This window comes from Numida meleagris, chromosome 7, assembly GCF_002078875.1.
Source record: "Numida meleagris isolate 19003 breed g44 Domestic line chromosome 7, NumMel1.0, whole genome shotgun sequence".
Taxonomy (NCBI): domain Eukaryota; kingdom Metazoa; phylum Chordata; class Aves; order Galliformes; family Numididae; genus Numida; species Numida meleagris.
In genome coordinates, this window is record NC_034415.1 from 27124214 (window position 1) to 27137974 (window position 13761).

The 13761-nt window shown below is 40.2% G+C and overlaps 1 long non-coding RNA gene across 4 annotated transcripts in view; it reads left to right on the forward strand.

Annotated features, from left to right (window-relative positions):
- The window catches only part of LOC110402869, a 62348-nt gene extending 50960 nt beyond the window's left edge, over nucleotides 1-11388 (forward strand). For all 4 annotated transcript variants that reach the window (XR_002441372.1, XR_002441373.1, XR_002441371.1 and 1 more), the window contains exons 4-5: nucleotides 9150-9274; nucleotides 9846-11388. This is a non-coding gene — a long non-coding RNA (uncharacterized LOC110402869). The remainder of the gene's footprint in view (nucleotides 1-9149; nucleotides 9275-9845) is intronic.

Consider the following 13761-nt stretch of genomic DNA (forward strand, 5'->3'; position numbering starts at 1 on the left):
ATATTTCTGTTTCCTTCTGAGGTTTCCAGCTAATGAAGGGGAATTTATCCAGTACATTTATTGACATTAAAATAAGAGTTGCAGTCCATAAATAATCCCATTGTTGTTTTAGCTTGCAGTTTAAAACATTTTGTCAGCAGCATTGTTGTCTACTGTGACTCAGCTTGTGTTTTTGCTCTCAGTATCAGAGCAGCTTGTGAGTAATGCAGACACACGTTCCTGCTGGGCTGGCTTCAAAGCCTGGTTTGAAACCATTCCTGAGCTTTTCAGCACTGAGTGCGTCTGATCCAGAGCCGTGTCAAGTTCACTGCCTTTCCCTGTTTGATAAAGGCGCGGCATCCAGATTGCATTCTGGATTCATGCAAACTGCTGCCATACAAAGGGAGGCACTGACAGGATAAGGCAGACCATAGGGTGAAAGCTGTTTGTTAGCACCTCCCAGGAACGTCCCGACCCTGTCACACCTCCAAAGACTTGATAGATAGAACATGTCTTCTCCTTGGTCGAGTGACTCTGCATCAAAAGAAGGCTGCACTGCCTTGAAGTAGGCTCAGTGATCTCCTTGCATCGGTATATTTTGATCTGTATCCTGGAGTGCTGAGCAGTGCTTTGGTATATGCATGGCAGAGTTATCTTGTGCAAGCAAGACAAAGTCCTGTAGGCACAGGGAAAAGAAGTCAGGTCTTCAAAACTGAGACGATAAACAGTAGAGCTTGTAATGGCTGTGTTGTCTTAATTTAACAGAAATGTCCAGTGAATTAAAAAAAAAAAAAAACCCTAAAAAATTTGAATTTCTGGATAACCTTATCTTTGCTAATGATGCACCACATTTTGTGTTAGATTTGATTAAGTGAATTCTGAAGTAATAGATTTTCCTTAGTTCTAAACTTAAAAATTACCAATTTGGTCAGCTGAAAGTTCTTAACTTTCCCTTCTTCATGGGCTTTTTTAAATTGGATAGGACTCATGAAAGTAGTTTTCAAAACAGATAAGTGTTGCAGACTTCATCTCCAAAATTCTATTACGTGACCAATTAATTGAGAAAAGGATGTTTATCGTGATGTCCCTTGCATAAACTTTGTTCACATATTTGCCTTCCAGGATATGATTTCTAGTGGCATGGTTTACCTAAGAGTGTACATATATCTTAGTATCACCAGAGCGCTATCTTTCTGTAAAAAGTTAAGTAATCCAAAGCCACTTCGAGGCGTTGTGTTAAACTCACTTGTAAAATTTTCTTACATGCAGCTCAGTCCTTCCCAAAACCCTCAAGAGGACAAGTCTAGCACGTGATAGGTGAAGGAATAGGCAGGTATTTAAGTAGACGTATGAGCCATCAACCAGGTGTGGTTTTAGTAGGAATAGCATTTTAGTCTTCTTCTCTAAATAGAAGAGGACTGACTTACTCATGGACCAAAATTCCCAAGTAACGTGTTGAAACTGTAGTTAGAACTGAGGGCACTGGTGAACGATATGATTCAGTTTATTTATTGTTTCAATTGGTTTTATTTCCTTTGCTTTGAGGGATTTGGTCTTTGAGATTAATATGATGGTCACTGTCACATCTGTCTTGGATTCCTTGTTCCTCGAGAATAGCCCTAAGCAGTAAGCATTACAGAAGTCTCTCATTAGGAAGGAGTAGTCACAATCTTTCACGCAGTTATAGATGGTAAAAGACACTGATTTAGCTCTGCTGCCTGAGAATCCATCAGCCCTGGTGGATTCAGCAAGTCCTTTGAAAGAAAACCATTTCCAGGCAGACTTTGGGCTCTTGTCTATCATTCTTGATTAACAGTAAAATCTCCCTTTCTACTGTGAGCCACTTGTAGCAAGCCCTAGTCAGACACTGGGAGAATAAATAACAGAGCATGATTTCAGAGAGAAAAATGCTTGCTCTGTCATGTGGCATCACTGTTTCTGAATTCTAAGGTAGTTCTCAATCTGTGACATTACCTAGAAGCTTACCTACAAACTTAAAAGGAGGAGTGATGTGAGATCTGCCTCTGACTGCACTGCCCTTGTCATCTGCCAGGGAGTATTGGTACTCAGCCTCCCATGTCTGACCATAGGCTAGTAACAGAAATGTACTGAGCTTTGTGATTATTATTTTTTTTACCTGCTAGCCTGTCTCTCCTGCTATACCCTGCAAACCTCCAAATACAGAAATTGCCTATGGCAATCCCACAGTTCCTATCTGCGGTATTTGGACCCTTCTGCATCCCTATTCCTCTGCTTTCATTACTTACACAGAAGCAAGCTTGTGTGGAGAGACTGAAGGGGTGTTCCTCACAGAATCAGCAAACCTGAAGTACATTTTAGCTCTGGTAAAACTTAAAGCTGCTCACATTGCCTATATGTGTTTATTTCTAAATACACAAACATGAGATTGAGGTTACGGTTTGTTAGTACGGGTTTAGCCATAGCTCCTGCAACAACAGCCAGTGTCCACTTGCATCACTGAAGGCACTGAGCAAAGATAAAGTGGGGCTGATTGAGTAGTTAGTGACTCCACAGTTACTCTTAATGCATGGTAGTAGCCACTTATGGCAATGGTTTTGGACTTATAAAAGCAGATTGCAGTGAAGTAAGAAAATTAATGAAACGAGCTACTCTATTTTCTTTTATGATGTCATGATGAAAGAATAAATCATTTGGGGACAGTGCTGTTGATGATGATGACTGCATTCAGCAGTCGTGCCCTTCCCGAGTGAAGGCTTAGGTATTGACTTTTCTGGTATGTCAGGAATCTGTTTCATGGTGATAAATCAGTTGAGATAATTAAGGAAATAAATGTTCACAGGAGTCGTATTGAGATTATTACATGACACGAAAACACTGTCAAACAACTGATAATTGAAAAGTTTTTAAATCAGTCATTTTGAAGCCAAATGTATCTTATATATAGAATGCAATGGGAAAACACAAATTCTGTCCTTCTGAATAATGTTTTTCCAATTGGCTGGCACGTGGAACAAGTTTGTCTTATATATGCCAATTTACAAACATGTCCAATAATAGTAGAGAGAGCAACTGTTCCAAAGCTCTGCCAGTGTTCATCAGACACAGTGACAGTAGCCACATCATTAATCTCACGGTATATTAGAAATAAAGTCACTGGAATGGAATGGTGTCAAAGGATAAATGTTTCCCCCTTTGAAAAAAAAAAAAAAAAAAAACTTCTCAGTTTCACTTCATTGTGTTGTCTTTTTTCTTTTTTTTTTTCCCCCTTCCCTTCAATAAATCCTTTGGTTTCACCTGACGTTTAGGTAACAGTAGGAGACCAATATCCTATGTCAGAGCTCATTCTACAGTTATCAGTTTAGCATACCCTTAAATCCCTGCAATTGCTGTGCCAAGAGCAATCCACTCACTGAGAGGTTAAACATATGCATTACATATTGAAACAATGTAAGTAGCATGTAATTAGCGTTGTTTATGCATTCTCACTTCAGATTCTACTTAAAACGTACAATGTTTTTCAAGGCACTTAATGTTAGAGAGACTTAAATGAGCATTCATCTTGTCATTTTTAACTTTATTCATAAATAAGCACTCTAAATATATTTGAATGAGTTATTGCATTAGATCCCATGAACTAATGCACACATGCTTGCATTAGAGAATGTAGTTTTTAATAAGATAGCTTTTTAAATGATAAAACTCATGAATATGGCAATTAAATTTACAAACTGTCATCAACAACTTTAACGAAATGTCTTTGAATCGGGGAGGGAGGGTGTTGAGGGGGCATTTCTCTGTCCTATTTTTCCCCCCTCTTTTTTCCTTTTTTTGAAGTCTTGTTCCATAAGGATTATAGCTCCCCCGCTGTTTGGAAAAGATAATTTCACTTGTAACACTAATAACTTGAGCAGGGAGAAGGCTGGCTGAGTGAATGGAATGCACTTCACTGCACATCTTGGCTTCGCTAGAAATCGGAAACAGATGGTCCTTGCGGCTGGCTTCCCACTCGGGCCCGCTCAGTGCCAGCCTGTGGTCGTTGGCTGGTTGCTGCTGGCACTGTGTGACTTGAACATAGTAGGACAGTGGCAAAAGAAATCAAATCTTTTTCATTGAGCAGCAAACTGTAATGAAATTTGACAGATCTGACATTCTATACCCAACATCTAGTTAGAATATATTAACCTTTTAGTTTTCTTGAGCTCCTCTCCTACAAGTTATGAGTCTTCCTATTAGAGTTTTGCCGTGGCTTTGGAGATGGTAGGAAACCAGTATCTTCTAAACGCCCTGTTATGTCAGAGCTAAAATAAATAGCTCAAGCTGTAAAGGAAACATCCTACATTCCCACCTAAGTGAGACAATAATAGCTGTGATCCAGCTGCATCAAAACAAATGTTGTAGTTTAGATTGATGCTTTTGTTTTCTATGGATTTGCATTGACTTTCATTATTTATTTCTGAGGCAGAAGTCCTTCTTTCCCTCTGCAGGCTTCTCCCAGGTGTGAGCACCTTTCCTCTCCAGGAGGTCGGGCTGGCTGTCCCACGTTCTGGAGCCGGCAGAGAACGCGCTGCTAGGGCTGGTGCCTCTCAGCTGGAGAGTGTGCTGAGCTGTGCCATTGAGTTATGGCCACGGATTAGGAAATAGCTGGTTATATTTAAACTTCAGTGTTCAGTTTAGCGTTCCTTTACATTTCAGGTTGATAGAGAAGAATTTTTATTTAAAATGTTTGTGTGTGTCATTCCTTCTCCTTCACTCCTTTCAGCTGCTCCTTCCTGTTTCCTTCAGACATGAAGTCACAGCGTCATCTTTGATGACCGTGTGTCCGTGCTGCCAGAAGCAGGATCTCAGTGCTTGTTACAGATGAGCCAAAGAGAGGAATGCAGGTGGTGGGAAGCAAATCAGAGTAGTGAGGGGAAAATGGGGGGAATTACATACAGCAGAGCTACAGGGGAAATGCGAAGACCAACGACAACTTTCCTGGGGAGGGGAAAGGACTTCTTTCCCTGGGTTCAACAAGATCATCTGAAATGCATTTGTCATCTCGAGTAGCCAGCAGAAGCTTTACTGTTGTACTCATTTTGGCTCAAGAATCCTTGAAGGTGCAGTGGTCACATGCTGCTTCTCCTCTTGTTTACGCCTTTAGCAACAGCAGATCCTCTTGATTGAAGCCAGGATTATAGGATTTCCAAAAGCTAGAACACGCATTCATTGTCAGCAACTTTGCATTAGTTCAGAGGCTGTCCAAAAATCGACTGCCTGCTCTCACATGGCACTTGAACTAATTGTCACCCTTTGAGATAAGGAAATCCTCTTGGTAACTCATCTAAGTACAGGCTTCCAAAGGAAGATGTCTCCCAAATTAGGAACAGATCTAAAATCATACAGTTGCAATCTTCCAAAAAAGTCCTAAGCAATTCCCACTGCAGAAATAAGGAGGGTGAAGAGAATAAAAGAAGTGTTAATGAGCAGTAGGTACAATGCAGTTAACAGACATTCTAGTAAAGAGTACTGACATCCTAAAGCTGTGTCTGGTACTGGGAGCCACGCGCTGTTCTGCTGGGTTTCTTTTACCAACACGAATAGTAGAAGCCAACATTTGGAGAAAGCGCCCGCTATGCCAACATTTCTAATGCTCTCATGCATTCAGTTTCCAGTAGACTGTAAAATGCCAGCTTGATAGAGTCATCTGAATTAATATATATATGTTATTAGCGTTTTTTTAGCATTCATTCCTGGTTCCTCACACTGGATAGCAGCAATGATCTCACCCAAACGTGCTGCCGAGGGCAGATGCGGGGAGGCACGCTTGTGCTGTTTGTGCCGCGGCCGGTAGTTCTGCTCAGCAAATAGGCACGTTTCTTTCTGTTTAGTTGGCCACTTCTCCAGGAGGAAGTCAGAAAGCAACTGGCAAGTATGTGAATTTGTTGCTTGAGGCCTAAAGCTGTCGGAAAACAAATCTCTTCCCCCGTAGCCCACAAACACATATACCTAACATTTCCAACTTAAAGTATCACTCGTAGATTGCAAGCGTTTTTATTTTGCAGCTGTGTCTGCGTGAATGTCCATGCATCGTGAAAGCTTTCTCTTTCTTCAGAGCAGATCTGGTTTAGAAGCACACATCTTTGTGGCTTATTAGTCTTTGGAAGGCATCGTTTTGTCCTAGTACTATTCACAGCGAGTGTTGTGCAGAATGCTGATTGACAAGAGTTAAATTCAAAACATGTAGCCATTTTCTGGTGTGTGGTTTTTTTCCTGATTGAAGGAAAACTACTTAGATGTTTGTTTCCAAAACGGCATCTGTCAGCAATCAAAGGGGAAAAATTGCATAAAACAAATGCAATTGTTTGGAGTAGCGTTTCCTGGATCATGTTAAATGCTTGATTTGCTCCCCATTATGCTCACCAAATAATTTTATTTTCCACAATAATTGCAATATTTAACATGTTGTATTTAATCTCATTTTAATGCTATTAACAACAGCAGCTTATGAAAGGAATAATTGCTTCATGGGTAAGAACCCACCATCCTCAGCATCGGAAAGAACAATGGCAAAGTTAACTGCACCTAATTGTTCTGAATTTAAAACACAGTTAACCAACAGCGCTCCTCATTTCTTTGCACATAAGTGCTACACTGTCAGGAAGGAAATGGTTTCATGCTTCTGTCATTCATAAGCTGAAAAGTGCACGCTCTCCTGAAAAACTGTTTATTCAGTGTGTTTTTAATTAATATTCTGAAGCCAAGTAATGTATTGGTATAGGAAGACCTAAGTACTCTCAAAGCACTGGTTAATAGAGCAATCAAGAGAAAGTTTGTCAGTAGATCTATAACTACATCAGACAGTGGAAAGCTGTGTAGACCGGACAGAGATTCAGCAGAACTTGACGGGGAAGGCGTGTGGCACAACTGGCTATAAAATACTGAATAAATTATAAGTAGGGCGGGTGAGTTGTTTGTTTGGAGAGGCAGGAGCAAATACAGCGACATAAAATTGAATTTGACGCTCGGTCAAAGGCTGATTGTTGCTTAAGCTTTTTACTTTTATTTTGTACGTTATTGCGAGGGAGCTTTTGCAGTAAGCAGCAGCCACAGAGGACAGGTAGCACTGACGAGCCTGGAGTAAGAGAAGACGATAAACGCTTTGGCTGGCCAGTGCAGGGACAGTTCCTGGCACTGCCTCTGTGAGGTTTTTTATGGACGCTGACTAAAACTTAACACTTCCCATGCTAGTCAGACCTTTACTGTAAATAGCAGTGATGTTGTACCTGCTATCCAGAGCCAAAAAAAAAAAAAAACAAACACGCTCATAAAACTGGGATGGGATGTGAATTAGTTCTATGAAGTATGCCCTAATGTATTTTTCTGTGCAGTCCCAAGAGATGGTTAGAGTCGGGGCAAAAACAAAACCTAACCCCTGAATGTTACATTGGCACTTTGTACTTTATGCTAAGTCATCTGCTTATCTTGCACATCACAGAAATCTGAAGGTATTATTAAAGCTCAATGAAAGTTGGCTCTGTCCTGTACTGAATGATGGTTTTGTCATCTGTGCAGTCAAGAATCGCAACTTTGCTGCAGCCAAATAGTTAAACAATTGATAGCACACAAACAATCAAATGAAGAATTGTGCGCCCACGAGCTTCCTTTTTTGATACAAACAGAAATAGATATTGTTTAAAATAGAGTGGATAATTTTGATCCATTTTCCTTTTGCATGCAAATCACAAAAGATTTGCAGAGCGTGGCTCTTTGAGAGAGCGAGTTGTATCAGCCTCAGCTCAGCAGACCTAGGAAATATTCTGGGTGAGTCTCCTTGCCGGTGCAGAAGTTGATTCTGCTGAGCACTTGAGGAAGGGCACTGCTGCTGAGCTCCAAGTGCCGTGCTCCCGAGGGCTCTCAGAGCTGGGCATCCCTCGCTCCCTGCGCGCCAGCCGGGCGCTGCAAGTGGAAAGCGCTTGCTGTCTCTTTAATGCTTAGCTGTCATAAAGTCATACTTGTGTTTTACTGTGCCCCACCAGAGGTGGGAGAGCACGTAGTTATCTTGTGCTTGATTTTCCAGGAAGGGGCTTTATTACGGAGCATTGCCAGCTATTTGTAACATTTCAAAACTGTTTATTCTGGAGTTATATTTTCTCCAAGTGATCTGCCAATTCCTCATTTACATGACGAACCTTGTAGAGAGCACTGTGTTTTGTGGGAGGAAGGAACAAACCTCTGTGAGGCTTTGGGGGTTATTACCCAGTGTTAGGAAGTGTTACGTTAAAAACAATTTTTGAAATATATAGTAGCAAAAATAGAGAAAAAATATATTTTTTAAAAAAGACAAGAAAGGAATTGTTTAGTTCTTCTGGAGCACTTTTGCCACTTGAACCTTCTGCTGAAAAGTTACTCATTTAAACAATAAGATCTGGTATCTAAAATCAAGAAGGAACAAAGAGCCAAAACTTTTTTGTCTCCTTTATTAAAAAAATAAAGAGCGATTGATTTTTTCAGAAAGCTTCTCTCGATCAAGAAATAAACTTGAGCAGCTTCTACTTTTCTTTTGGTTAAATGATTATATGCGCAGTTATGAAAGAATGCAAAAGATGCAATTATTTTTTGCTCAATCTTTTTTTTGCCCGCTCGCATACATGAGAAAAGTAGCTGCGATAAACAGATACTGAATCAGACTGAAACTCTTTTTCAACAAAAAAAAAAAAAAAGGAAAAAAAATACCCCAAACATTGCATGATAGTCTCTAAGCAGTTCCATCTGTCAAGCAGAAATTTTAGGCTAATAGCCTGTGGCGATCTCCCTCCGCAGTCCACTACCTGCCTTTGTCCTATTAAATCTCTTTATTCTTCTTAAAAAAAGGAAAAGGAGGAAAGGAAAGAAAAACCTTGCAGACCAAAATCATCTGAGTGATGAAGCCCTAATTTTGACCGCCTCTCTTTGATGTTGAGCAGTGGGTTCTTATTTAAAAAAAAAAAAGAGAGAGAGAGAGAGGGAGAGGGGGAGAGAGAGGGAGCGAGAGAGAGGAGAAGACAGTGCTGGAAGCAGATGACTTTTCATCTCCACTTCACCTTGCCACTGGGTCTGTGAGAGATTGGTTCATTGTCAAGGAGATTTTTTTTTTTTTACCCATGATTCCATATGGTATGGACCGGGCTACATGTTGCCCAACATGCCAGTGCAAATGTTTTCTCAATTAGGTGTCTTATCTCCCGTGAGTTAGCATCAGATGAAGCTTGCTGACAGCATAATGGCAGGGAAAACCTCCGACGGCTCCATCAAATGGCAGCTCTGCTACGACATCTCGGCCAGAACTTGGTGGATGGTGAGTTGGCAGCAGGGCTGCTTTTTTTTTCTCCCTTTTCTACTTTCCCTCCCTCTTTGACAAAATGTCCCAGACCTCACATTTATCAAATTAACATTTGATTTTTTTCACACTCTTCAGTAGAGCAGCCTCACACTTGCCCCACTTGTGTGCTTTCCCCTGTGTAACAGGAGACCGTTAATGTGCACTACAGTTTCCACAGGGAAGCTTTTTCAATTCTCCTTAAGGAGGAAAAAAAAAAAAAAAAAGAAAAACCATGCAAAGAAGTAGTTTGCAAAAGCCTTGTGCAGAGTAACTTGTCACAGCCGGCTGCCTCGCGCTCACTTTGTTTTACTTTATCTGCTGCTTTCAAGCGTCCGTGTGCATGTGCGTTTTTTTACCGTGCAATATTTTGTAAAGAGGGGAGGTGGAAAGTTCATTCCGCTGCAAAGCGAGTTGATGGCTGTAAAAGCCTGGACCGGTGCGGGAGTGTCATGGTGTAAAACCATCACGTGTGCGGGGAGCGCGTTTTGTGAGGTGCTGCCGCAGACCCCGCTCTCACTTCCCTCTCCGCTCGTTTACGTGAGAACAGGTTACGGGGCTGCGCTGACCTGGAGCCATGTGTCACAGATCCCACTGAGCCCGGCTCACACTGCTTTGGGGCGCAATTAAAGTTTCAATAAAGTCCCATCGTGCTCCGTAGAACGAGTTAACTAGCATGTCATGGTCAGCCGGGCCAGACAACCTTTGACATCTTGAATCTATAAGAGGTAGGGTGAGTTGGGAGGATGCACAATAGCCCATTGTGGCAGAAGATGCAAGTCCTGTTGCGAGGAAGAGAGTCCTCAAATCATTACTGCCCTCGTTAGCGTGTTGTCCGTTAGGGATTAATTCGTTAGCAGCGCATTTTTAGTTTTCTGTAATTATTATTCTTGTGGCAAGCGTGAATTCTTCCAGTGAGAGGAAAAGTTTGCTGCCAGGACAATGAATGTATTATCCGCTCCTAACTGGACCGTGAACCTCAGCTCGTTTCACATAGATATCAGTTAAAAAAGGACCGGCGAGTGGAATTACAAAACAAGGCATGATCACTTTCATTGTATGATACGCTGAAACAAGCCGGGTCTCTCCCTCCCCCTCGCCGCCCCGGACCAATTTTGGTATCATTTGGAAAGTTTAAGACCTCTGAGGACTTGAAAGACTTTTAAAAGTGAGATCCGGAAGGTTTTTATTCTGCAGCTTGGTGGTGGCCATTGTGTGTATCATGTGGCTTGTATTTAAAGGTGTTTGGGCTCGGGTTTGTCAGTTTTGTTTTGTCTAAAGTCTTAATTTTTTAACCGGCTATTAGAGGTTTGCCAGCGGTTGCCAGTGAAATGTAACATGCAGCTTTTGGTTAACAAGGATAGGGGAGGCTAACCACTTTCTTATAGTACTGATTTTCCAATTAGACTTTCTGCCAGGGGAAGTTGGAGGGGGAAGGGGTATTTGCATGCACATAAACTGCTGACTATTCATGTGACTTTTTTTTAGCTTGTTAAACCCTTGTAAATAAGACTATTGAATCTCAGTTATCATTTTCAAAGCAAAGTTTTAGCCTGCCTGTTTTAACCTCACCGTCTGTCTCGTGCTGTGATTTTGCCTTATTCTAAGCTATCTGTATATTTTATTACTGCTCCTCTTTTATTGTCTATCGGCTGCTTTTATGATGAGGTACGTCAATGTTTATTATTTAATAAGTATCCTCGAATGCTACTAGGCAGTTATTGTCACCCTTCAGAAAGGACCCGAGGAAGTTTCATTGCAGTCACATTTATTTCGCAGATGTTTTAGTACCGTGAATATAATATGTAAAAATGCTGGAAACATTTAGTAATGCACTTGCCTAAAAATAAACAGTTTTATAACCACACATGCTGTTGTTTAGATTAAACATTGCCGAAAAGTTCTTCTTAAACTTGAACGTCACACCATTTATTTTCTGAGAGAACAAAACCCCCGCTAAAATAGCCTTGTTTTTGTGGCAGGAGTTGCGCTGGATGAAAGAGATGTTATTTTTAACCAAAATGAATAATTCAAGATCTTTACAATAGATGCGTTAATTGCAAATAATTTTCATACAAAGTTTCAATTATTGATGGAGTAATAAGCAGTTTTTCATGCAGTCTGTGAATCGAAAACGTACAACAAAAACTAGATATCTCTTATTTTGCTCACCCCCAAATCTCTTCACATTTGCCACGTTCTTTTAATCAAAAGTAAGCTAGAGAGCTGATCTTAACGTTTTAAAGACAAATAAAGCTTTTAAAATTACCTCATGCATCGTCTGGCTGCACAAAATCTCAGCTGCATAGAGCTAAACTTCGGTTTGGTACTGCCAGCATACAAAGAGATGAGTGAATACCCCTTGCACCCATATGGACTCAGCTGCCAGCACTGTGATATGCAATTTTGCTTTTTAATGAATCGTAAACAATTTGTGTGTCAAACGAGGGAGTTTGTTTTCTTTCTGGAGCAGGTTCTAAATCAGGTTTAAGCTATGGCTGTGTACTGTACCGGAGTATTATGCCCAAATTTAAAGGTTCTGTGTCATTTTGATGAAAAGACCTGTTATAATGAAAGAAACGGCTTTATAAAAGGCTGGGTGTAGTAATCTCTCTTTCTTTCTCTCTCTCTCTCTCTCCCTCTCCCTCTCTCTCTCTCTCCGTCTCTCAACCTCACACTCTCCCTCTTTCACTCCGGTCTATAGCATGTTTATAGCTAGCTAGCTGCAGATAATGGAGATTGGTAGATTGCATGATTAGGAAAATGAATGGATTTTATCGTTGGGCAAAGCAGCTTGCATTTTTGAGAGGTGGCTTTAAAATGCAGAGTTCTAATTTTGACCTTATTTTCTTTCGCTGATAATCTTTATTAATGCTCCTCTAATTCGTTTTGCCTGATCACAGTTAGTGTTTCTCTCGAGCCATCTGATGGAATGGCTAATATATTTTATCTTACTTGCCAAAACAGCAAGTGGTCGTAGCAGAAGAAAAATGCTATTTTTCTTTCTTGTAGGCAGTTAGTAATGTTTCAAACTGTTTCAGCAGAACCCACAGGATTTGTACGTTTTAACTATAATTGCATTTCTCACCACCGTTTTAAGGCATTCTTTTGATATCTAATCTATTTTTCTCATGCTGTAATCAAAAAAATGCATAAAGAGTTATTATGTGACTATATTGTAATGTGGTGTTTTAGCAGAAAACTTCCCAAAATGCTGTAAATTTGCATGAGAAGGAATATATACATATTTTTAAATACAGTAGCAAATACTTTCCCCAGTATAACAGCCTGAAGATGTGACAAGAACTGATTTGTTGAAAAAATAATCATAATTTTGGCACTTTTAATCTAAATTTGATGCTGTCATAGAGACACTAAAGGGTTAGTCCCAGAAAAGTTTCAGTACTGTCTTGCATTTGTAACAAACATGTGCAGCTGTGCTACTTTTAAAAACATTTAGTTCAAGCTGATTATTTTTTTTTAAATTATTTACTCCATCAAGCCTATATGATGTTGAGATGTGACTTTTATATATGTTCAGTAAGGACTGGTCTGCAAATCTCTTCCGCACCAGGTTACTGGAATACACACGGAGCGAACGTATGTATATATTGGGAGAAAATTCTGAGTGACAGCGCAGAAGTAAAGACCATGGGCCCAATTCTGCCCAGCATTCCAGTGCTGTCAGCCTGGAGTCCCTGTGTTTAGAGGAGCAGAGTGACACCAGCTTCACCCCGAGTGCCTGGGAGCCACTCACAGCTTGAGAATCTCAGGCCAGGCAGTTGGAAGACCCAAACCTCAAACTGCTTTCTGTTGTGGAAGTATCTGCCAAAAAAAAAAAAAAAAAAAGAAACCCAAAGCAAAAAAGGCCTTATATTAATAACTAAGAAGGTATTTCAGATGACTCCGTGTGTGTGTTAGCATGCAAACTGCTGTTACTGAGTGTGACAGTTAAAGCAGATCTTCCAGTCATTTTCTAAAATAACTGTTTTCTGGTTTTATTATCCAACTGTCAATCCGTATTTTAGTATGTAGATCTTTATTTTCTTTAGATACCCTAAGTTAAAAGTTAATTTGGTAAAGATACAAGACCGGATTTGTCCTGGTCATTTTGTTTGAACGTTTTTAACCTAACATCATTTTTTTCACTGAAAACACTTTTTGCTTTCACACCGCTGTGCAAAATATTTAGAGGAATAACTGAAATTGCTCAGGTCATGAGCAATTGCAAACTGTTAGTGGCATTTCTCTCAATTATCAACTAATGGAATCCTCACTATAAATTTCATTACAAATGAGATTAAAAATAATGGCACATCTAATAAATATTCAGTTTTGTCATATGGAAAGCTGGTTAGTCCTATTAAAGCTAAGAAAGTCCAGAAGCACAAAACGCTCAAAATTAGTGTTTATCTTTTAAATCACTGAACACATCTACACACAAATGCATTTACATACTCTTAAGT